The sequence below is a fragment of the Pogonomyrmex barbatus genome, unplaced genomic scaffold (assembly GCF_055798465.1).
Source record: "Pogonomyrmex barbatus isolate J1 unplaced genomic scaffold, ASM5579846v1 scaffold11, whole genome shotgun sequence".
NCBI classification, from domain to species: domain Eukaryota; kingdom Metazoa; phylum Arthropoda; class Insecta; order Hymenoptera; family Formicidae; genus Pogonomyrmex; species Pogonomyrmex barbatus.
The window spans coordinates 2603736-2627676 of record NW_028297107.1 but is presented as its reverse complement, the minus strand read 5'-3'; the positions used below and the strand labels follow the sequence as shown (position 1 = coordinate 2627676).

The 23941-nt window shown below is 38.3% G+C and overlaps 1 protein-coding gene across 4 annotated transcripts in view; it reads left to right on the top strand.

Annotated features, from left to right (window-relative positions):
• Positions 1 to 562: 562 nt before the first annotated feature.
• Positions 563 to 23941, top strand: part of LOC105426076 (uncharacterized) — a 122922-nt gene continuing 99543 nt past the window's right edge. Inside the window, exons 1-3 of one of the 4 annotated variants that reach the window (XM_089071018.1) lie at positions 563 to 1048; positions 6230 to 6381; positions 13920 to 14130. The gene's annotated coding sequence lies outside the window, so the exon portion shown is untranslated. Of the gene's footprint in view, positions 1049 to 6229; positions 6382 to 9859; positions 14131 to 23941 lie in introns of those variants that run through there. The other 3 variants (XM_089071020.1, XM_089071021.1, XM_089071019.1) reach the window with 3 other exon arrangements.

Sequence of the window (23941 nt, the reverse complement as noted above, 5' to 3'; positions counted from 1 at the left end):
GCGGATCCTCTTTCTCTTTCACAGTATTTCTCACACGTGCTCCGGAATAACAGACAGGTCGAAAATGTCTTCGTGAGTATTACGTGATATTTCGAAATAGTGAAGTAACTCGCTTGAAGGCGCAAATTCGAGCGCGTTGCTGAGGAAGAACGAAGTCTGTTGGACGTAATAAAAAAAATGCAATATCTTCACGCTCGTCGATGTTCGTGCGTGCGTCGGGTTTTAACTCACACTTTCCCACATCTGACAGAAGGAAAGTCGAGGAAACATAAATCGATTCGAGAATGTTTCCGGATCGTTTCTTGACATGGGACCATATCGGAATGTTCGGAATGCTCGTGAAGTCGCGCTGCGTATTGTCGTCGACTCGAGTGTAGCCGAGGAAAAACGGAATTAGCCGAAGTCGCATCCGAAACATTTGTGTGCGTTGTATTTTATAATTTGTAATTCTCATTTGTATAAGGAAAATAATTACCATAATCGAACATACTTGACATTTCTATCAAGAGTTCAAGGCTCTGTCAATATATGTAAATGAGGTAAATATTTATTTGACTGTTGATATTTGGATATTGAGCATTTCGTGTTGAGCATTTCGGTCGGCGCGAATCCGAACACAACCGAGAGAAAACGAAGTTAACCGATGCGTTTCCGCGCATTGTTTCGCGCATAGATACAAGAAACGTGGTTGCGCGCACATGAGTATTACCGTAAGAAAGTAAAAATATAAGAAATGAAGTGATAATAATATAATATTGTTTTTTATATCTCTGCATATATGTATAATGTTCTATAATTCGCTATTTTTTATACTCTTAGAAAATTGAGATTAAATGCATAGTGTATTGTGTCGAGTTATATCGAGGCATAAAAATCAAATTTTGCATGTGTTTATTCGATTTCAAGAACAACAAATCGAAAATAAGTGAAATAGGATGTGTAGTGTAAGATTATTTTAAAATAATTAAATACGGAGACATTGGATTATCAGTGTTGATGAGAACAAAACAGCACAATGGATGTGGCAAGATGTAGCAAATCATAATAAGTAAGTAGGTGTATAAATATTTTTCTATTTTTTTTTAGAAATAGTGGTTTTAAACTAAAATTTGCATAACTTGCTTAGTAAAATTTTGCGTTCGACAAAGCCCTCGTGTATAGCAATTTACATAGAAAAACAATGATATAAAAAATGTCGAGTATTTTTGCGCAAAGTTTGATGAGTCCCTTGTGAACTCCATAGAAATAAAAATTCTATACAGAATTATGTATATACAAATAACGTTCACTCTTACGGACAATGCTTTCTTGGACATACACTCAAATCTGCGATAGTTAGTAATATAATTTCATTAGCGCAATTAAATATGCTATTGATAGTTTCTACTAAAAAAGGAAAATGAAGTAAACATAGCAGAAAGCATTTATTTTGAAAAGATTTATTTTTCTAGAGAAAATTTTCAAGATTTTATTTTCCATTTTGTTCACAGGTCACAAATGTTTAACATGTTAAACTAATTATGTTAATTCTATTCTTACTCACGTTTTATTACAATATAATTATAATTAATTATATATAAGTAAATATTACAATCATTGTCATCTAAATAAATGAAGAAGAGAACTTGTTTTGTATCGGTTAAAAATATTTTATATCTTTCATCATGAATTATATTTCCATCATGAATTCAGGCACAAGTTAAATTAATATAAAAATTAATAGAATAAGTGAAACTATAATATTTTATCAACACTATTTAGTCATGTTCTCAGTGTTTTAGTACTGTAAGATCGCTGTATATACCTTCAACTTGATATACATTGGCTATTCTGTCATCTATTTGGCTGGCTTTATCTACTAGCTAAAACATCCATTTCTGTAATTAGATATTTAAGGCATGTTACAACGCGATCGATGTCATGAATATTATCGTAGCATCAACTCAACAGAATTTCTACCGTGAGCCAAATATTGGTATAAAGTGAATTCTGTTTCACTATCATATGCATTTATTATAATATTTTCGTAATTATAACTTTCGTAATTCGAGACTCGTTTAATCAGAGAGTTAAGTTTTTTAATATTTTTAATATTTAATTCTCCTATAAACAAATAAAGTATTTATTATGTTTAAAAGGGGCACGTATCTGTATCTGGAATCAGTTAAAATATCTTTCATTCTCTGATCTTCGCTAGGCCGAGATAAACTTCGCTACGTGTGCTGACCTTTCATTGTCGAGGTGGACCAGCTTCGTTACGTTCTCCAGCTGACACGGCCGTTTCCGTAATTAGAATTTCCATTTCCATCCGCTCCGCACAGCGTGTTTTTACTTCTGTTTACACTTTCATGTTCGTAGAAATGTGAACTCTCGCGCGCGTACGCGTATCCATTCGCCTCTCTTTACCCCTCAACCCCTAGTACGTTTTAACCCATTTCTATGAAGAAACCCGTGAATGTTAACGCGCTCTCATAAGATCGTTTTCGAGCACCGACGTTGGTAACGATCTCTTAATCCACGAGAACGTTAATCTGTTTCTTATCCGCGCTTGCGCTCGCTTGTAAATTCCATCATGGCCCCATATCTATATCAGTCTGCAAAATTTCGAACCACGTTAATATGTACTCACAAAAGGTTTTACACATGTTAAATTAAAATTTTTGTTCCAGAAATTTTTATCAAAATTAACAATTTTCAATTTTCGTAAAATATATGGAAAATAAAGTTTTCAGGAAACGTAACTCAGAGCCGTAGCAAAACGTAGAAAAACGTAAGTAGTAAGACTTAAAGAAGTAAGAAAATTGATCAATCATATTCGATTATTCTTCTTACAGTTGAGAAATAATCGTTACTGATTTGTCACTTTTTTTACTGCTTAGATCTTACTACTTAAGTTTTTCTATGTCCTAATTTTCTATGTCCTACGGTTTTAATTGAGCCACATTTTCTAAAAACTTTAATTTATTTTTTACGTATTTCACGATAAAAGAGTCGAATTTTGAATGGTTGGCATTAAATGATTTTTTTCTTGATTGATAATTGCTATTTCCTGTATTTGTTTTACTAATAATTGCAGAGATATCCAATTTTTAAATTAGCAATCACGATGTTTAACTTGTCTTTCTTGAAATATGTGCATTATAAACAGGGATTACAAAGTTAAGATTAACACAATTTCCCTATTATTTTTATTATAGAAATAAAAAAATTATATTAATGTAATAAAGTTTAATCCATTTGAGACAGAAATTAAATGCATCATCGACGCATATGCTAACTGCGATTTACATTGGTACTTTTCAATGAAATGAAAAAAAAAATTGCTCGATAATGCAACGGTTAATATCAACTTTCGAAACATGCAAAAGATAATAAATTTTTTTGTTTCTTTAACAGTTTGAAAAAACATGACCTATAAGCGACAAACGTTGGCTTCGATGTATAAATTAATGATTGTTATTCAATTTTTAAATATTTCATTTATTATGTCTTTTGTCTAAAAAATCTAAGCAAATTTTTTTTTTAAATAAGCCCTATTTAATTAATAACTTAATATTTAATAAAAAATATGTTTTGAACATATATTGGGACATGTATGTCTCATCGGATACGACGAGATCAGGACTACTGCTTGTGCGTTATTCGTACGCGTAAATAATGTTCCTTGATAATCACATTAATTATCGTACGAGGCAAATTCGATTGACGTTGATGAAATCCTGGTGTGTGTTTGTCGCGTGCCAACGCATTATTTCCCTGTTTATTCACTTAATCCGGCATCGTTCATCCCTGCGCTTTCGATTAAGGACTGACCGACAACCATTCCAACGTCGGGCTGATCTCCAATTTAGATCTCTCCCTGTTGTATTCGGTGCGATGCTAGGACGCGAGATTAGATGATGTTTCGTCTTATGCACTGTATAGTACCGGGATTATAGACTATAAATGCGCGGATATACCAACGTTACTAGATGATACGTGTATACGTCACCGTGGCTTTGTCGTGTCCGCCGGCTGTCACGGCCATTCCCGTAATGGAACGTTTGGTCCAGATTGAGTTTACCCTCGGGTCTCTCGTGCAATCGGAATGTAAAAGAGGAACTCTGCTTTCGCGCCCAGTATATTTCAATTTCTCGTTCCAATTTTTAGAAAGAAATAATAATTGGGACTGTGTACCAATACTAGAAAGCTTTACAAATCTCGTACAAATCGATACGGAAAGAACGATTTTGCCGAAGTATTTATTTAAAAATTGCATCAGGTACAGATTTGTAATTGAAAATAACTTTGTTGGACCGTCAAAATAACAATGTAAGATGATAATAATAATACTCCAAAAGTTTTTGATTTTCTAACAATTATTTTCAGTTATATTATTTTGATAAATAATGTCTAAGTATGTCAAAAAATGCATTATTATCATAATTAATACATCAATTTTTTAAATAAATATATATATATATATTTATATTTTATATTTAATGTCAGAATATAAATGTAAATTAAATGTAAAATATCTCGTAAATTATTGATTTTTTGTACTTTAATATTTTTATATCCAAAATGATTAGAGAAATACGTATTATCTTATAACAAAAAAAATATATGAATCCATTTAAAAAAATGATTAATGGTGATTAAAAAAAATCTCGACAGGCTTTATGTACAAGTCAATATTATAATCAAGTGACCTCTTCGAAACTTACAATCTACAAATTTTGTCTAAAACGTTTTTCTGTGCCTTCCATTCTCTTCTATTCCTCGAGATATCTGTCTGGGATAATTACAATGAGGCATCCCGTATATATATATATATATATATATATATATATATATATATATATTACATATATGTATATATTTGTGTCTATAAATCGTAATAGATGATTAGAATTGTAGTATTATATTTGTAAAATTTATTATAATTTTTTGTAACAGTGTAACAGAGATATTTCGCATAACGACATTGAAGTATACTATTATTGCCGGATGTTGAAATGAAAAAAAGGTGAGGATTCAACGTTACTACAGCTAGGTACGACCGCGAATCGCGACTTCCCTTCGACGATTATCGTTGCTGCCCTCGATACGAATTGCGATATCGTTACACGGTCGAAACACTCGGCTTTCGATATTTTAAAATGGAAATCCGATAGTGCGCAATACTCGTACGGCAATCGAATCGAATTACGGCAACATCGCGCTTGATTCGCGCCGAGCAGATATTATATATGCATATTTATGGACATTTATGGAATGCGATTCGCATTTGGCGAAATGGCCGGCGATTTCTTCAATGGGCGAGATATCGTTACAAATTACTAGTTGTGTAATTAGCAAATTTGTAGTCAATTTGCGGTGTTGGTCAGTCATCAAATACCGATAATCAATGCAATTTCTGCGTTAAATTATGATATAAATAATATGCAGCACTCTGTACATTAGCCAAATCGCTCGCGTTTCATTCATTCAGGGGCCAAAACGCTCATTAGACAGCGAATTTCAGTTTTCTTTTTCTTTTTCTTTTTCAAATTAGCCGTATCTACAATTTAGATCATATATCATACCTCGTGATATGTCGTATATATCTTGTTACACGCGATTCCGTCACACCTGGATAACTCGTAGGTAGAATACACGAGTACGCGAATTACACGTATGGATGCAACGCACGTTGTTACCGCGCGTGCAGTCACACACAGATGGATGTCTAGCGACTGACGTTAATCACGTCTCATAATCGGTTCTCGGAATTAAGCTCGGACGTCCGCTTCCCTGATTTTGGCCATTCGCTTCTCGATGATCTGAAAATTAAGTCTTGGGAGAGTAAAGGAGTGAGGCGGAAAATAGGGTCAAGACGGGATAAATGGGGGTAATAATGGGGGGGGGGGAGGGAAAGAAAATAGTGCTGAAATTATGCCCCGACATTTATTTTATTTAATAATTCTAACTTTTTTTATTTTACTTTATTTTATTTAAAAATTATTTTTCTTTGATTTATTTGTTTTATTGGAAAATTTGTTTCACTTCTTTATCTCTGTTAAATCTTTTGTTAAGATATAAAGAGAATTACAAGTCGAAATAACATTATTTAACGGAGTAAGGTTTAGCGTCTATAAAGTTATTTACCGTTGCGCCCTCGCTACGAATTTATTTGTTACGACGTATTTGTACCGTCCCCTTTCACCATTTGACCGCAGGATGTGATCCGGATACCGAATTCTTCCAGGTTTACTTTGGTCACTCTCCATCCCCTTTCTTCGTTCGGGGCGAACACGATGATCGAGGCAACGTCGGCATCGCCATCGACAGCCACGACGAAGACGGCAACGACAGCGTCGAGCAGACTTTTTGTCACGGAGAAAGGGGAGTCCCCGGGAAGTAAGGATCGACCTTCGGGTTATCGGGAATCCCAGTGCGGTGAATCTCAGGAAATTAGTGTCGACGAGTTCCCCGCGCGATTTGTTGCTTTTCCCGTCGGGAAATGGCGAGGAAAAGAATTTTTGCGACGGCAGTGTTTACCCGCCAGTTTGGGCAAATTCAATTTAACACTTAAACGGCCGCGGGGGGATTTATGCTCGCACTTAGAGGGAGGCTAAAATATGTATCCCTCGGCGAAAGTAAAACATGTTGGAATCAAGGAGGCCGTAATCAACTGATGAGGGTTTCGAGTCATGAGAAAAATTATTTCTATTCGAGAGCCGTGCGTATAATTTCCAATCTGTGTTTAGATCGCGTCGGGAAATTAACGGTGCCGGAGACAATTTTACCCCAATTGACGATGATAATAATTATGCCAAAGGCTCTCTCAAACAATCTCGCTACAACTGATATTCGCACGAGAACGCCCTCGAAAATCATACTGCGTAGTTCGCATGTATTCGCGTTGCATTGTTAAATAAACTTTTGCGATGTGATGGCGAGTAATCGAGAATCAAAAGGGGATCTAGTTGAATGGATGTTGCTCGCGAAATGAATATTACTGGTTATTAGGTAGTTCAGCCGATTAGCTAATTGTGCTTGGCTCCTCTTTGTCAGAGGATGTGTCCCGGTTACTCTTTGTTAGAGAATGTTCTCTGTAATTGTTGACAATATTTAGCGCGCAGTTAATACACGGCTTTGTTGGGTTCAATCACAAAAGTGGATCGTTGCGGATCGTTCGATCCGCAACAATCAGTCGGTATGTGTTTTTTACAATATTAATATCATTTTATAAAATATTTCTAACGCGTTTAAATATATAGTGTCTAGTAGTCTCTCTTTTCGGTTACAGTTTTATAATATTGAAAAAAATTAATTGTTCGATTAAAAGCAAGCTTTATAGGGAAAGTTCCCATTATTTTATAATATTTGAAATAATTACATCCCATTAAAATTGTAACCGCATCGAATAACGTTGGAGACAACTAATTTCTCTATCTAGATAGATTTAAACAAGAATTCGTTCGCTCAGAGTGTATGCAATTTGGATTTAGGATGACGAAGAGTGAGCCCGGTAAATTCGCCTTAAGCGATACCCAGCTGAGCGTGAATTCGCGCGCGAATTCACGTCGCTTAACGAAGTTTGTAAAACAAGTGTCGCGCTCGCGCGCACCTAATTGCTACTTCATTCTAGCATGGAGCAGAACTTAAGGCGACCGGAAGTTCGCTTGTGTAACATCGTACCCTTTCTTACGTTCTTACGTTCAACCAACTTATACCAACGAATACCGATAGTTCGACCCGTCGAACTCGGACCGATTTCAAACGTTCCTTCCCGTCCTAATTGCGTAATCGCATACACAATGCCGTGATATACTTTCCCACTATCATTTTGATATACTTTCCCATTATCATCTTTTAACACCGGAGATTTGCCGATTAGAGTGAGAGCATTGGACGAGCTTACGATATTCCATTCAGGCCTGTTTAAAATTTCAATTGAAACTCGTCTGGGCCATTTAGCAGGAAAGCCGGAAGGTGTATAAATAAAAATGAAAGAGGCGCCCAAGAAAAGTCACCGCGCGAGAGATCTCGGCGACGTCGCTTAATTTAACGACGATGAATCCGTTGTCCCACAGCGGCCGTTTTATACGAGGTGGCCAGTTTATACTGTAGACTGGAAATAACTCCCTCGTAAGCGATATGATCCTGCTGAGGTCGCTTGCTAGGATAAGTTAGAATGGCGCGATGGAATTGCTTGAAATCTCTTTCTCTAAAAAGTCGTATGAGTAATTTATATAGAAAAATTCCAAGACCTACATTAAAACATTATACAATATTTTAGAAAAAAAAAAAAAACATTAATTAATTCTTATAAAACACGATAAATTACAGCGCAGCATAAATATGACGTGAAGTATAAAGAAAAAGCAATTTACTCCGCAGATTTTATCGCAGGTAAAGAAATTTTATTTTGAAATTTAAAAATTTGTTAACCATGTTGCTTTTCATGACACGATCATAATTTGTTAGGATATCTTTTCCTTCTTTAGATAAGCTTACGTGCTTTACAATGTGCGTTTTATAAAAAATATGCGATGCGTCCCATTCACAGGATCCATCGGGCTTACGATAATCTTCGACATCGTTTTCATACATTACGTTAGTCAATATATTTATTCGCCAGCAACATATAAACAGGTAGGTACTCTTTGTTGGCGGAGGCGAAGAAACTCTTGAGCGTCCGAGATCAAGGAACTCGACCCTTTTTGCCGGGGGATAAAGAATCTCCCGCTCACCTCTCCCTTGTTTCGTGTTTACGCGTTTTCCCTAAAACGTGGCCGTTTCTCCTGTCGGATTAGTTATACGCGCAGCCGACGCATTTAGCGAAATTAACGCTCCCGAAAGTGTTTCTTAGATGGCACGATAAAGATGCGTTTTTATCGCCCACGTTCGTTAAATTGTACTATTTCGAAAGGACGAATGAAACATATTATAGTATTAAATTTTCTACATTTTTACATATTTTTTAAGAATAATAGTGGTACAATACGTTCAATTTTTCGCATTGTTTATACGCTATTGCATACCCGCGTAAAATTTTGGAAATTTTCCGGCAAACTACGCGCTAAAAAAAAAAAAAGAAGGAATAGTTTCGTGTAAAACGAATGACTGGATTGTTTTCTACGGAAATTGTTCCCCGTGTTTCGCGTAAATCGGGAAGTAGCTTGTGGACTTTTCTGTGGCGCGCGGAGGTCCTCTCGGCGGGTAAAGCCAACGCGATTATAAAGGAAAAGTCCTGGGGATATACTCGCGGTTTACGGAGCCGGAACGAAAGTCGACTTTATATACCGCTTTTACCGCCACCCTTGTGCATACAGGGTGGACACAATTCTGTTTGAGAACTTGCATCAAGCCCCCCCCCTCTGTTGTTTACATTTTTAATTCAATATTCTTTGCCTCCGCCATTTCCGACCTCAAAGGGATGCGATATTAATTCGATTGCGTCCGTTTTTAAAAAGAGATTCCAGAAGTGCCATCGTTAATAAATTTTTCAAATGTAATGCTCGATTTCTTAGATAGCGCTTGGTACTTTTTTGGATTTTTTTTTGTTCCAGACTTTTGATTACATGCTTGCTCATCTTATATCTCTTCGTCTCGTTTCCATTATTATCTTTCAAATTCTTTGACACACACACATTCTCCAAAGCACTTGCTATATAAGAAAAGAAAATATAAATAAAAGTCAGAAATTCTTATTATTACTTTCCTCTTCTGTCTTTTCATTTCGTTGATATTTATGTGTTTCATAAAAGTTCTTTGTCTCTTTTACATTTGTACGAGTATATTTGTGTGCATAAAAAAGGATCATCCCCTACATCCTATAGATATATGTGTTTCAGCGGGCAATAATGGAATTTTGTATGTTTGCATTAAGATTCTCGCCGTTAAAAAGAATCCTCAGATGATATAAAAAGACATAGTTTCTGCTGTTCCTGCGCATTTGAAGAGGTTAATGCATTTGTACAAAATGCTTTTTCTTCGCCTTTCTACTCATTTTCTTTCTTTTTGTGGTTTTTTTTCCGGACTGCTGATAGCCTGATTTTCTGTAACAACGCGACGCGAGTTTTAAAGGCGGTGCGTTATTGTTACGCACATAATTATCTGCATATGCAAAAACGGCAAAAAGACGAAGTACACGAACTTGATTTTGCGATGATTACGACAATCATGATTTTCATGAATTTTGACTCTAGACTTGTTATAACGTTCATTTATTTATTAAAGGCATTAATTATTATTATCATATTTTTATCAAATTTACAGTTTATGAATTGCAAATAATATGTTATCGTATATTTATTAGAAATATATTTTATTTTTTGATTACTTGAATTCACATTAAATTAAGTAACGTGAGTTTAACGAATTAATTATATATTCAGAAATTTTAATATTGCGATGTGAATTATAATTATATTGTAATTTTAGTCTATCTTATTTAAAATTAGCGATTATAGAATTTGCAAAAATAGTTTTAAATTAAAATATTTTAATTAAAAGTGTTTAATACATGATGTACAGATGTACATACATAAGTTATTCTGTTTGTTCTGTTTGTTATTGCAGTTGCTCGAAAGTTGATGTGTAATCGAGATTATAATAATCCAAATGGAAACATTTTTTTAATAACATTTAAGAAGAAATATGTAATATATTTAAACAATTTTTTTAATTTTAATTTAATTGTTACATAATAAATGAGTTATAATAGAATTATCCTATAAAAAAATATTCTTATTAATACAACCATAAAAAAATGTTTACATAACTCATAATTAATTCAAGATATATTTAAGCAATTTATTATAATATATTCTGTGTTTGTATATGTAATATAAATAATCATAAAACTAAATAACAATGCAGAATATTTGCATACAGTTCTTAGAATACTTTTGTTTCGCTAAATTGCGAAAATTTATGTTACAAAGATGCGTGTGTGTATATAATTGAAAGTAATACGAAACATTCTTTTTGGTAGATCATTATTTTCTAGCTTTTTACACATTTTATGAACCGAAATAATTTATGTTCCTTGTAATTCTTTTAATAAACTTTTAATAAACAATATAGTATGTGTTAAAGTCAGTAACTTTATAAATAAACGAAAACATTTGTTTCGTGATTAAGGAATTTTAAACTGATTTTTGTTGATAAAGTGGTAAATTTCTTCATATAAGAGCGAAAGTATAAAAATAACTTTTTAAAATGGCAAACATAGTTATGCGAACTAACTTTCAATTCGAATAATAATCACCGGTTGGAAAAATGCTTAAAAATAAATTGGAAACAAGGTCCGCTTAATGGTTTGTTGGCGAGTTGAAAAAAAAAAAAAAAACAATTGTTCAGGTCATGCGGCCTGGTTAACCTGGAAAAACAGAGACTACGAGTTTTATTAAACCGCGTTATATACTGTAATTTATAAATCGAGCGTGTTTTCCGCATTGGCTTTAAATCGCATAATTATTTTTAATTTCCATTCAAATTCAAATAGATTTCACGCTGACTGTATATATTCACAATTTGTTCGCGTGTTTTTCCAGTAAAAAAGGGATGAAAGAATTTAGGATTTCTTCTCGCTTTCCTAAAGTTTCATGTTGGGAATACTTTTTTCTTGGCTCAGCTAAACTTATCACGGATCCTTATTCCGCCTTTAACAAAAAGCGAAATCGCCTAACGAGGAGGCACTCGCAGAAAAATGTTTTAATCCTTTAATTGTTGTCGAGGCTTGGGAGAGTCTTATTAGAGTCGCCTCTCACAATCGCGAATCCTTAAAGAACAATCCTTAAAGAACAATCCTTATCAATATGCCATTATGCACGACCGTAATGACCGTCTTCTTTCGGTATCGTTAAGAAACTGTGCAATTCATCTTTTCTTGCGTTTCAAGTCCTGCTAATTGACGACAAAGACGAGCTCCTTAGCTTCGCCGTATCGTTACGGCGGAAGGGATAAATATGAAAATAGTATACGCCTGCAATTGAAGCACGTCCTGGATTCGTTATTACCGGCTTCTATTTAACTTTCCAGCTGCCTACCTCGTCCTTCGAGAGCATATTCCCTCCGTCGAAGAACGATCAGAATATTCAGAGACGTATATACGTGCGTAAGACAGAAATGTGTTTGTTATTTATTCCGCAAACATTTTTGAGAGAAGTCCTTCCCGTGGAAGATTAGGGAAGTTTCATGCATTTTTAATTTTACTCTGAAAATAAGTTTTAGTAATAAGATAAATTTCTATTTGCATAGAAATTTACTTGGTCTCGGCGAAATATTATTTCTTCTTGCTTACATATACAAAAATATATAATTATTATGACGGACGGCAAATTTGGTCATACTTTTTGCGTATATATTTTGCGTGTGCATTCGTGAGTTTTAATAATTTAGCCAATTACTATGTTAAGCTATAAATTACCCTTAACTATTTCTTACGCGGTCGCGTTGCGGCTGCGGTGGTAATTTTGACGCTTATCATTATGTGCGGAACGTTGCATCGCGAGTGCAGCGTGTTAAAGTGGGTTTCGCGAAGTAGTTTGGACCGCAAACTCTAGATGTTCCAACGGATATCTACGTCGGATAAATTACAGCTTAAATTATATAATCTAGTCAGAACCTCGCTGAGAGAAAGCAGAAGGCAGCGTCCAATGTCACCGTGTTATCCGATCTGAAACTGGCGGTCCTCTTATAATTGTCGTTATAATTGTCGCAGCGCCGCGCGAGACACTAAAAAAATTATTTTTGTCCCTAAATCATCCACCACGTAGTTCGGAGTGCGTTGAACTGACAGCCCTTTCTCGAGAGCTTTCCTCTTAGAGTTTTTCTCGCTCTCTCTGTACTTTGTTGCTATTACAAAAAAAAAAAAACAATAAAAACCTCGAAATCGCGACGCTCTTAGCGAACATAATGGTACCGTCGCCCGAGCCTCTAAATCAACTCGACTTTCCCCTCACCACCACGTGGTGACGGAAGACAAACGTCGGGGCATCCCTCTCGCACAGCGAGCGGGAGGAAATTCCACTCCTGGCGCGCGTACTTAAGAATTAGCCACACCCCTTAACACTCGAACAACTTTCCCTTGCTTGACGCTTTGCGCGACTTGTCACCCCGCCATCGATTCTCGTGCTCTCTCGATTTTCTCGTCGCGCGCGCGAATCCACACACGTTCCGGATCCACGCTCCATCTCTCCGTCCGTCCGTTCCTCTCTCTGTGTGTACGCAGAAGTAACTGGCGCAAGGGGGCGAGGCGGGAAGAGGGGGAGAGACACGCGCCGCGCGTACAGCGCGCGGTGCACGCCGCGTCGGCGATATGCGAGCTGCACTACTCGGCAAGACAAACGTTTTTATTACGAAAAATCAGGAGGCGAGACGAAATCTAGGACCGCGCGCGTGCGCCCCGCGTCCACCCCTCGGGGAGCCGCGGGAAATCCCCTTGTTGCGGGAACGGCGAGGAGGCGGGGGGAAAAAGGCGGCGATGGGAAAGGGCGGCTCGAGAGCCACCGATCGAGGGGGCTCCCCGTCCACCCGTGTGAAGTTGGTTCCGAACCGTACGATCCACCATACGATCCAGCCAGCCAATCCCCACTCTCGCCACTACACCCGCCGCTAGCGCCACTCGTGGTGAGAATCCTCTCGCTCGGTTCTCTTCGTCGCTCCTCGTGTTTCGCTGACCCCTTCCCATCTGGCTCGCGAGAGGGTGGTTGGGGTGTTGTCGGAAGGGTGGAGGTATCAGGCGCCAGTCGCTACGCGAACGTTGAGCTTGGGATTTCTGTTGTCCGCGCGCAATCCGTTTTTTCCGATCCTTCCTTTTCTTCGTCTTCGTCACTCCGTCACTTTCCGTTTCACTCACGTTCTCGCGTTTCATCGATCGGAATCAAAAGATCCTTTCAATCAACGTGACTCCGTTCTTCTCTTTTCTGTGACCTCGGGGAAAGGTGCATCCGGATGGGACTGAGAGGGTGGTTGTTTTCGCGTGTGTTCTCCACAAAAAACTTGGAGTGATCGAAAGCCGGCAGTGCGTGGAAGAATGTAGATCTTGTGTCTCCTGTCTGGTGCGAGGAATCCCGAGGGATACTGGAAGATGCTGCATCCTCTTTGAGGATATCCACGTCATGGCGAACGGCATCTCGTGACGACTAGTGAGGGGTAAGTAGACCAACCTTTCGCGTGTGAGTTAAATCTTCGGAAGAGAAAATGTCCTGTGGAATATACGAAGGATATTTGTGAAATTGTTGTTCGTGCGAAAGACGTCGCGATTGAGTTTCTTCGCGATTAGATTCGAGATTAGAGCACACTTCCATTGAGTAATGTAAATTATAAATATAGTGTAAAAAGTATATATATATATATATATATACTTTTTTACATAATATATATATATATATATATATATATATATATTATGTACTTGTATCTTTGCGTGAAATTGAAAAAGTACTATAAATCTATTTAACAAGCTGCTATTTGACTTGGGAATTTAAAGAGAGGGATGTAAACTTAATTGAGAGTTTGGCCGCGGAGTTAGAGAGTTTTGTGAAGTCGGTTAAGAAATTTAAAAAGATAACGCAAATCTAATAACGAGTTTGTGAGTGGAAATTAAAATGGAAAGTGCTGCGAGCCGCGCGGCGCGGGAGTGAGGTGAGAGAGGTATGAATTTAATCATGTATTTAGAATGTATGAATTTAATATATCTCGAATCGGAAGACTGGCATGGATTTAATTGCAGCTTTGCAGCCGGGGAAAAAAAGAGCGGCGCGAATTAAAATGCTAGTTCACGAGCGAATCTAAAGAGTCTCGTAAATTTAATTGCGATAGGATCGTTAAAACCGTACGGATCCGGCGGGGAATCATGGTAGCGTAATAATTCAGCCTAGAATTTGCTGTATCCATTTGGACATGCTCGACTTCATCTCTCTCTCTCTCTCTCTCCTCTCTCTCTCTCTCTCTCTCTCTCTCTCTCTCTCTCTCTCCGTCTCTTGTGTAAAGTGGTGCGAGTACCATTATGCGGCGACTCTGTGGTCTCTGTTACATCCGTAATGAATCGAATAGGCCGAATTTGTAGTTAGTCCGTTTTGTCGAAACTAATGGTAATGCCGGGAGGGTGATGAGGTGGCAGTTTCCGTCCTCGGGTAACGGGAATTGTTCTCCGTTGTAATCGTCCACTCGAAATCCTTTATCCCCCATTAACCGTCTGAAATCGGTAAGCGTTAATCTGTCGGTGCGATTCGTCTTAACCGCGTCGCGCCACCTCGGCATTAAAATCGTCGGGATTTAATACTCGCGAACAATCAATCATCGCTATTTTAATCGATCGCGTCGCCGTTACTCGGCGCGGCGCACCGCCGTCAGAATTCACCCCTTCGTATTCACTGCTGGCAGTTCGTCGCTTCTTGCTTGTCACGTCACGTAACATAATCACCCGGCGTGCATTGCAACCACCCGCGACATCGCAATTTCTGTTGTATCACGCTTATTAATCGGCATAAGCGCCTCGCGTCGCCAGCTTTTTCATCAGCGTTCGCGTTTCCGCGCGAGATTGCGAGACTCGAGCCCCTCCGTGCCGCTTACCCTGGTCTCATCGAATTCATCACCTCCTTCGCCGAGCCGAGCGTCACGCGATACCATTTCGCATCCAGGTCGTCGCGCGCCCTCTCCGCGCCTTCCTCCTCCTCCTCATCCTCCCTTCTCACCCCCTTTGTCGCCTTCGTTTAGAGTTTCTTCCCTCTGGAAATCGTTCGCTGGGAGATCGAGCGATGGTAGCTCTCCCGTTGGCAACGAGAAGAAGAGCAGTCGATTAAACGAAATTAATGGCTCCGCCGCGACGCCGATCGAGGTAATTAGAGGAGAAGGAGGGGGACAGAGAACGCGAGAAATGGGGTTACAATCCGGACTAGTGCCCACTTTTTTCAACCTCTGTGATCGAATGTGCTTTTTTTTCTTCTTTTTTTTTTTTTTTTTCATCGTCGAATATTCCATTCGTAATGGCATCTCCGTGAAAAGTCGAATATGCGCTCGCCAGGATACGCGGAAGCTGCGATATCCAGGGATTCGCGAAATTTAAGAGCGTGATGTTGGAACTACGGAAGATAAAAGCTACGTGAGGGTGGGGAGAGTTATGAATAGGTTTTACCGCTCAGATTCGCGCGCGCGCGTAACTTGCGATTTGTAGAAATTGCGATTTGTAGAAGGGTAGTAGCTGTGGACGTTAGATTCTCCGCGGGAAGCTACGATTCGGGGAATCTAATATACGTGGCGGGCAAAGACTGTAAAGGTTCTCCGTGGAACGCGGGATTCGTGGAAGGAATCTGCGGAACCTAGGATCCGCGGAACTTGCTGCTGCTGCTGCTGCTGCTGTTTGCGCGCCGATGATTCGCGAAGCCTTAAATTTTCACGAAAGCCTAGGATCCCTACGTTTGTATTCGAGGAAGCCGGAATATGAATGATCGCGAGGGTCTCCTGGAATTTAAGAGGATCGAAATCGCGCGGATGTGGGTCGGAGTGTGAAACGAGTGTGATATATAACGGAACTTAATCCACCTTTGTCATTCACATGCAGATGGCACTATCGGCGAGTAATCCATTGCTGAAACTTCTGCGATTCATAGTCACATGGAAAACTTTCCACTTTCGCGTGAAACGTGACGCATGTCGTGGAATCTCGCAACTCGGTGGCCCCCGAAAAGTGCCCAGCGGCTCTCAGCAAACTTCCACTCTATATATATATATATATATATATATATATATATATATATATATATATATAGATATATAGAGTGTAGTATAACTTTTTTGAAATAATTTTACATAAATCATCAACACGAATCTCTCTAGCGCGACAATCGTCGGGCATGAAAGTTACATATGCTGAAACTTCATTTCTATGTGATATCGGCATTTTTAATGTACCGTATTTTTAATATCGTTACGTTTTCGCAATTGTAATGCTCGAACTTTTAACAATAGATATTGAAATGTAATATCAAAATTTAATATCGAATTTTAATATTGGCTATGTAACACATCGAAAAACAGATTCGGTGATATTCAATGTTCAGGAAGTGAATATAAAATCCGAGAATGAATGCGCGGAGAATAAATGGAATATCATTTTATTATGGATTACTTATTGTTGGATTCGCGCGGTGATCGATAAAAATATACGCATTTCTTTCGATTTTATCTTTCATACCCTTTTAGCGTAATAGAATTGTCCTTTTTTGTTCGGCTGTTTTTAATATTAGCACGTTCGATCCGGCGTGTTACTTATGTAATTGTTTTGGCACAGGGGTGAAAACCGAGGGTTTGTAACCCTTAGTAACCCGAGGCAGACCGACTGCGAGCGCGGGTTATCGACCAAGTGGTGGTCTGGTTTTTCGGGCCGGCGACTCGACTGCGGGGTGTCGACTTTTTCCACTTGAATTTCCGACGGATTTTGACACGCGCAGCTGGCTGGGTAAACAGGATTTATCGATTTCTTAGTACATTCCAACCTTCTCGGCAAAAAGCTGTCAGATATAACAGTTTCTTTTTTTTTCTTTCGTTCAAGCTTGTTAGGTAAAAAAAGGTTGATGATAAGGAATGAAGGGAGAAAAAACAAACATTGATTTTAGAAAGAAATTTAGAAATAGCTGTAGAATTAACTATTGTGCACACGAGATAGGAATATGAAATGGGAGGTACAATAATGGGATGATATGGAAATCCTTTCTGACCCAGCCGAGATTAAACCGTAGAGAAAATGTATCCGGACAGTAATAATTAATACTGGCGGTGTGGTAATAATTAGCATAAACAGTAACCATTAATTCTAAAACGATAACTAATCAACTGTTCGTTGAACTAGGCTGGTATTAAATTTCGCCGCTTATTCGAAGAGATAGTATTAATATCAGTCGATACGGTTACATCATAATGCATTATAGAGTGAGTTAACATATCTCGTTTATCGGCTCTTTGCCTTTCAACTCGTTTCGAAACTTTCTCGGTTTCGAAATTCTAAACGAAGATAACGAAAGTTGTGCAGCTTTTCGAGCAACTATTCCATTTTAAGGTTGGATATGCGCGAAGTTCGCCGAGAAAGACATCGGGAGATCTCGAAACGGGCAGATCCGGGAAAATCCTGTTTGTCGGCCATCCATGACGACACGATATTCGCGGGGATATTTTCCGGGGACACCCTGTGTAGAAACCGCGAAAAATGCGGCGCGACGTAAATATCCGTTGTTACGCCGCGCTTCTTTCACATGTAAATTCCGCAGGACGCATATAAATTGCATTGTTACACGCATTGCCAAGATTTTCCTTCATACGGCCGGAATCTCGTCGATGATACGGCAACGTTCAAAGTCGCGACCGTATTCCATTTTCACGCAAATTTTACATCACGTTGAGTAAACTCTCGTTCCATTATAACACGCATAATCGCCGCTGATTTCATCATTACATATAAATGTTGCACGGTCGACGCAGGCAATCCTTTTTGTTAATTAACATTCTATTCTGTAATATTAATATTAATAACATTAAAGTAATCTTTTTTAATTACTTGATTTTTTTTTAATTTAAAATACTTGAGAACGAATCGACTGTATATCGAATATACGTATGTTATTAAAAGGTGTGTTTTCTCTCTCTCTCTCTCTCCTTATTTCGATCACGTGTATAATAATTCTGCCCTCCGAATGATTTCTATCCGACCAGCGAGTGAAAGAGGTCGGGAATTGGCCGGAAAGTTCGAGGCAGGTGACGGAAATGCGGTCTGCTTCCTGTATCGAACAATCGGAACGCGGCGCAACATGCGTGACGAGCAGTTCAAAGGCACACGCAATTTGACGCATTGTGAAGCGTATGCTAAGGCCATGGACAATATTTTCCCTTTTACTCGTCATTTGTTTACGTTACGCTATTAATACTTAGGAATACGCACCGGATGTTTTGCGAGCTCGACAGGGAAAAAAAGATAATATTTAAAAGTACGGAAACGTAACCGAAAAAAAAGTAACATATACACGGAAAAAAGTTATACACGATATAAACGATTATTAACATTATTATGAAATATAATATAATATGAAATATAATATAATGTGAAATATAATAATTTACAATAAAAATTAAGTGATTAAATATTTTAATTATTTATAAAATTAAAATAATATAATGATCACAATTATAAAATATAACAAATTATATATGAGAATAGTTTTTTAAATCAAGAAAAATTCTTGATTTTCATAAACAAGCAAGAATATGTATTATAATCTTAAAAATTTTGATTTGGTTGAATTTGTATTAATGCAAGTATTACTTTTGCTCAACTCAAGATTAAAAATATTACACATGAAGATTAAAATATTGCTGCTTATATATAAGAGAATATATAATCTTGATTATGACTAATTTTTTTTCCTGTGAAATGGTGATTAACGATGATCATTATTATTATATCACAGTCTCCATGATCTGGTTATAAATTTTTGTTAACATTCGCGCATTTTCGTTATAATTTTTATTTCTCGACACTTACTTTCTCAATTGTTTTCGTATCATTGTGTCGAGTCGGAAATAATTACACGCGCATAAAGGTGGCCTTTAATTAGTCACGAATTTCCGGTACAATGCCACCATTTTTAACGAAGCTCATTCATTACTGCGCAGACTGCTATCAATTACGGTTCGTCAGTATTAATTGGCGGCTGCATTGGGAAAGCGGCTGCAAGGAGAAAGGAACAGTTCCTTCTTTCCATGGATTAATCCACCGGATATTGATTATTTTGGAAATAAATAAACTTGATGACAAAAAGAACGCGAAGAAAAAAAATCGGCTTTCGTTATTGTTCGCTTCGCGTTCAGTTCTCATGTACGTTCCTCTTAAATTAAATCTCGAGGGTCAGAGGGGGAGGACAGGTATTCCGAGACGATACTCTGCGTAATAGCGTCACGTAAAGCGTAAAGGAAGACATATTTTTAGCTCACTGTTTATCGTGCAAACATTTCGCGCGGGTTACAACCGCTATTGTTACCGCCACTAAACGCACGTTTCCTGTAACAACGGATATCGTAACAGTGCGATTCCTCTCGGAAGGTCGCCGCCGGAGCGTTCCGCTATTTCACGTCGATAGGATCTCGTTTATCTCCCCTCGAGACCACGCTGTAGCTGTCTCAAAGGATTAGGATACGAGGGGGTTACCTCCTTCGTCCTCGGCTACAAATATTTCGGCCAAAGATAGCGTCTCGCGTGCGATTGCGGGTCCGATATTCAATTTAGGAGATGTTACTCCGTGACGTTACTCTTATCGGTGTCCACCTAAGAGTTATCAGGAAGGAAGAAAGAAAGAAGGAACGATTGTGCGCATATAATAATAATAATTCGATTAACGTAATCCGATTAATGTGTAATAATTTTTCAAACCAGAGAAGCTATAATATGGGATATCGTGCGATTATAATTTTATATTATCGTGTTTCATTTTGGCATAACATTTCGATAATTAAGTGTTACAATAGTGTTACAATTAAAATGACGTGCGTGCATATATCGTATATCAAATTTGCAAAATGCAAGTGATCGTTTAATCGCGCGATCGTACAGTACGATTGTATATTTACATTATGCACAGTTTCACATATTATGCAATTGTAACAATATACATAATATGGCGGAATTGTTGCAAACCAAGTCAAATCGATCTACGCGACGTCACTCCGAGCCTCGTGACTTACGTCGACGGATAATGCATCCTGCGATCTTTCCACCATTACAGGCTGCCATTATCGATGCACTTTGGCACATCAAGTTCGCAGTCGGGTTGTCGCGGTGCATCCGGGCACATAAATCAAGTGATATACTTTCCTCTCAGTGGGACGATAACCGGGGCAGCTATAAATGTGGACTTAAACTCCTTTACGAGAATCCGAAAGATAAACTGGCAGGGTGCCCCCTACTCACTCGTGCCACCCCCTTCGCACATCCCTTTCCCCATTTCTTTTCTCTAGTGAGACTTGCGATACTCGATACGTCCATCGCTTTCTTCCGTCTCGATTCAGTACGCTTCGTGAAATCCTAGAACGGTGGTAATGACGAGTATCGGGTTACCCCTTTCCTTAAAGCGTTTTGATCGATCCGGAACGGAAATCCCGGATCCTCTCAAAAAAGAGAAAAACTGTAGAAGGAATCGGAGCGAAGGCGATAAAATAAGAGTCTGACTACGAGGTGGATATAAAACCAAGATCTAGGTTCTCATACATTTACATACTTTTGAGAACGAGTGGCAAATTTTAAAATTTTACTATCTTAGAAAGAGAGAGATTGAGGGCGGGGGGAGGGAAGGAAAGAAAGAACGAAAAAGAGTCTTGCATCTATTAAGCCGAAAAGTGATTGGAAACATTATTATCGGATTATTTTCCCTAATCACCTTTTATCGTCGTATATAAAGCAATTATCAAAGCACGACTTTCATGAATAGATTTTTTTTTTTATTATCTTTATCTTTTGTATAAAGAGAGAATTGTTCTATTCCCATATTTCAGCGTTGAAATTTAATATTAATGAAATTACGGGAAGATGATATAGTAATATTATGGAAATAAATGCTCGCAAGAAAACTTTTATTCCACAATCTTGTAGCTACTGTCTGCCATCGCGGCTGGAATATTCAGCCGGAAAATTGAAATTTTTTTCCGGCCAAGTGTGTCTTTAGCGTCTTTGCTGTTGGTCCACCGAGATCCACCGCCATTGTTTCTCCCCGTGTGCACACTCATCCGCCCGTTTGGTCGCTCGCGCGATTTTCACTCGCTCGCAAGGTAACAATGTTTACAAGAGAGGCTTTGAGAGCAAACTTCTTTTCGTGTCTTCCATCAAAGAGAGCATAAAGCGATCCGGTGACCCGCGCGCGACATAATATTTGCTACCCTTTTGTCCAATGGAAATCGCTTCCGTCCTTTGCCTCCTTCCAAAGGAAGCATTGGTAGGCATTAAGTATTCGTCCGTTTACGCGCGCGCCATTCTTCTTTGGTCTGTCATTTATAGAATTCATCGTCCCTCAGCAAGGAATATTCAGTTACCTATATCGAATCGTGGTTTTTACGTACTTTATAGTGCTGGTACAAATTGAAACAAGCAGTCGATCGATGTGATAACAATGACCTGAAAACCGTGCAAATATTTTGAAACAAAGCAGTCAATTGTACTTGAGGTAGAAAAAAAGCTACCGAATAATTCTTATAAAAAATAAAATATCTGCGAAAACGCTGCATTTTATTGTGGTGCAGTAGGTAACTGGCTAACTTCATTCGGTGCTCGAATTGCAAGGGAAAATAGTATTTTTGTCTCTCAGTTCACTGCAGCACGGCCATCCAATTAATCACGACACGCGAATTTTGAATCGACGCTTATTTGATTTTTCGTTGCGAAAACTGTCGCAGTCGTAATTTCACGTTTTTGGAGCAGCGTTCCGTGAAAAGTTTGGCGACATCCAATTTTCCGACGTTGAGCGATTCCAATCGAGATGGAAGTCCGCATGAATTTAGCCTATTGTTTACTTTTCTGTGAACTTAAGCGAATACATAATGCTCTATAGCTAGAACGAAAGAACGATTTGCTCTTCCCTGTGATGCGAGCTTTTTCGCTCACCGTCAGACGGTGAAGCTTTTCGAAGAAATTAGAAACTTCCAACATCTCGACTCGATAAATATACATTTATGGTTGCTTATGCAATCGGTTATCTGTCGGGAGAAATTAAAAGATGCATCGAGTTGGTGAAATTGATGGTGAAATAATTTCTCGAAGGGAGCGAATTATTTCCAACAGTGAAATCCTTTGGGGAACGCGACGCGTCCTTTACGGGTTTACGAGTACGTAATCCAATAATCCGTCCGATATTACGAGTGCTTCGAGTATCTTCCCTCAGGAGACACAAAATAGCCGTTATCAGGCGTACAATTACAAGCGCGAATCTCGGGATAGTTCGCATAATGATCGGTGTTCGGCACATAACTACTCTTGAATAGGACTTGATAATTTCATAATACTTCGAATACTTTGCTTCCAATATCGCTTAATAAAATACAGTGACTTTCTTGATGCCGCATAGTCGGTTCGTGTCCCTCGGGATAATGATCGGGACAAGAACTCGAATAATTGATACGTATTACCAGATGTCGGATGAACGACATCGATCATTCTCTCTGTTAAATTTAGACATTTTCGACTTGAGTTAGTTCTACACGAATCTCAGCGGAAAGATGTGTAATCGAATGCTCGTCGAGGAATAATCGAAAGATAAAAGTCGCCTCGTAAAACGGCTGGTTCAAATCCGATGGTCCTTTTTTACGACCGGCGACACTTTACGACGACGAAACTTTAAATACTTTCCGAGATCTCTCGAGATCTTCCAGGAAAAATCCTTCATAAGGCGCTTTGAGACTAGGAGAAGGGATTATCGATGTTAATTAAGAAATATGGACAGGTGTCTCTGGCACTGTGCCTTAAAAATAGATTGACGCTTCGGCTTAGATTATTCCTGGAAAGCGCGGTGTTTAAATTGTAAAGACGAGGTTTAATTAGTCGTCGAGCGAAGTTAGCGTTCGTCATCGACTTTGTCACCGAAAAATAAACTTATTCTATTACGGAGATCAGGCTAAGTGCAGGCCTGTGCGTACCGAGATATGGGTAAACATATCGGGAATTTCTGTTTGGAAACATTTTGACTAATTCCTCATATCAATATTTCCTTAAGTTTATTTTCTCTCTTGAGAACAGCAATATTTTTAAACATCTCTAATTCTGTTTTCCTAAAGAAGCGGACACATCGTTCTCGATTGAGGGCTCATATATGTCACCCCGAGTTTTGATTTTGAGATTCAGATTACGTCGATTGACCACTGATGTGAACTGCCTTCGGTAATAAATTATTCCGGACACGTGACTGGGTAAATAATTCCGTACGACCGAGTTCGA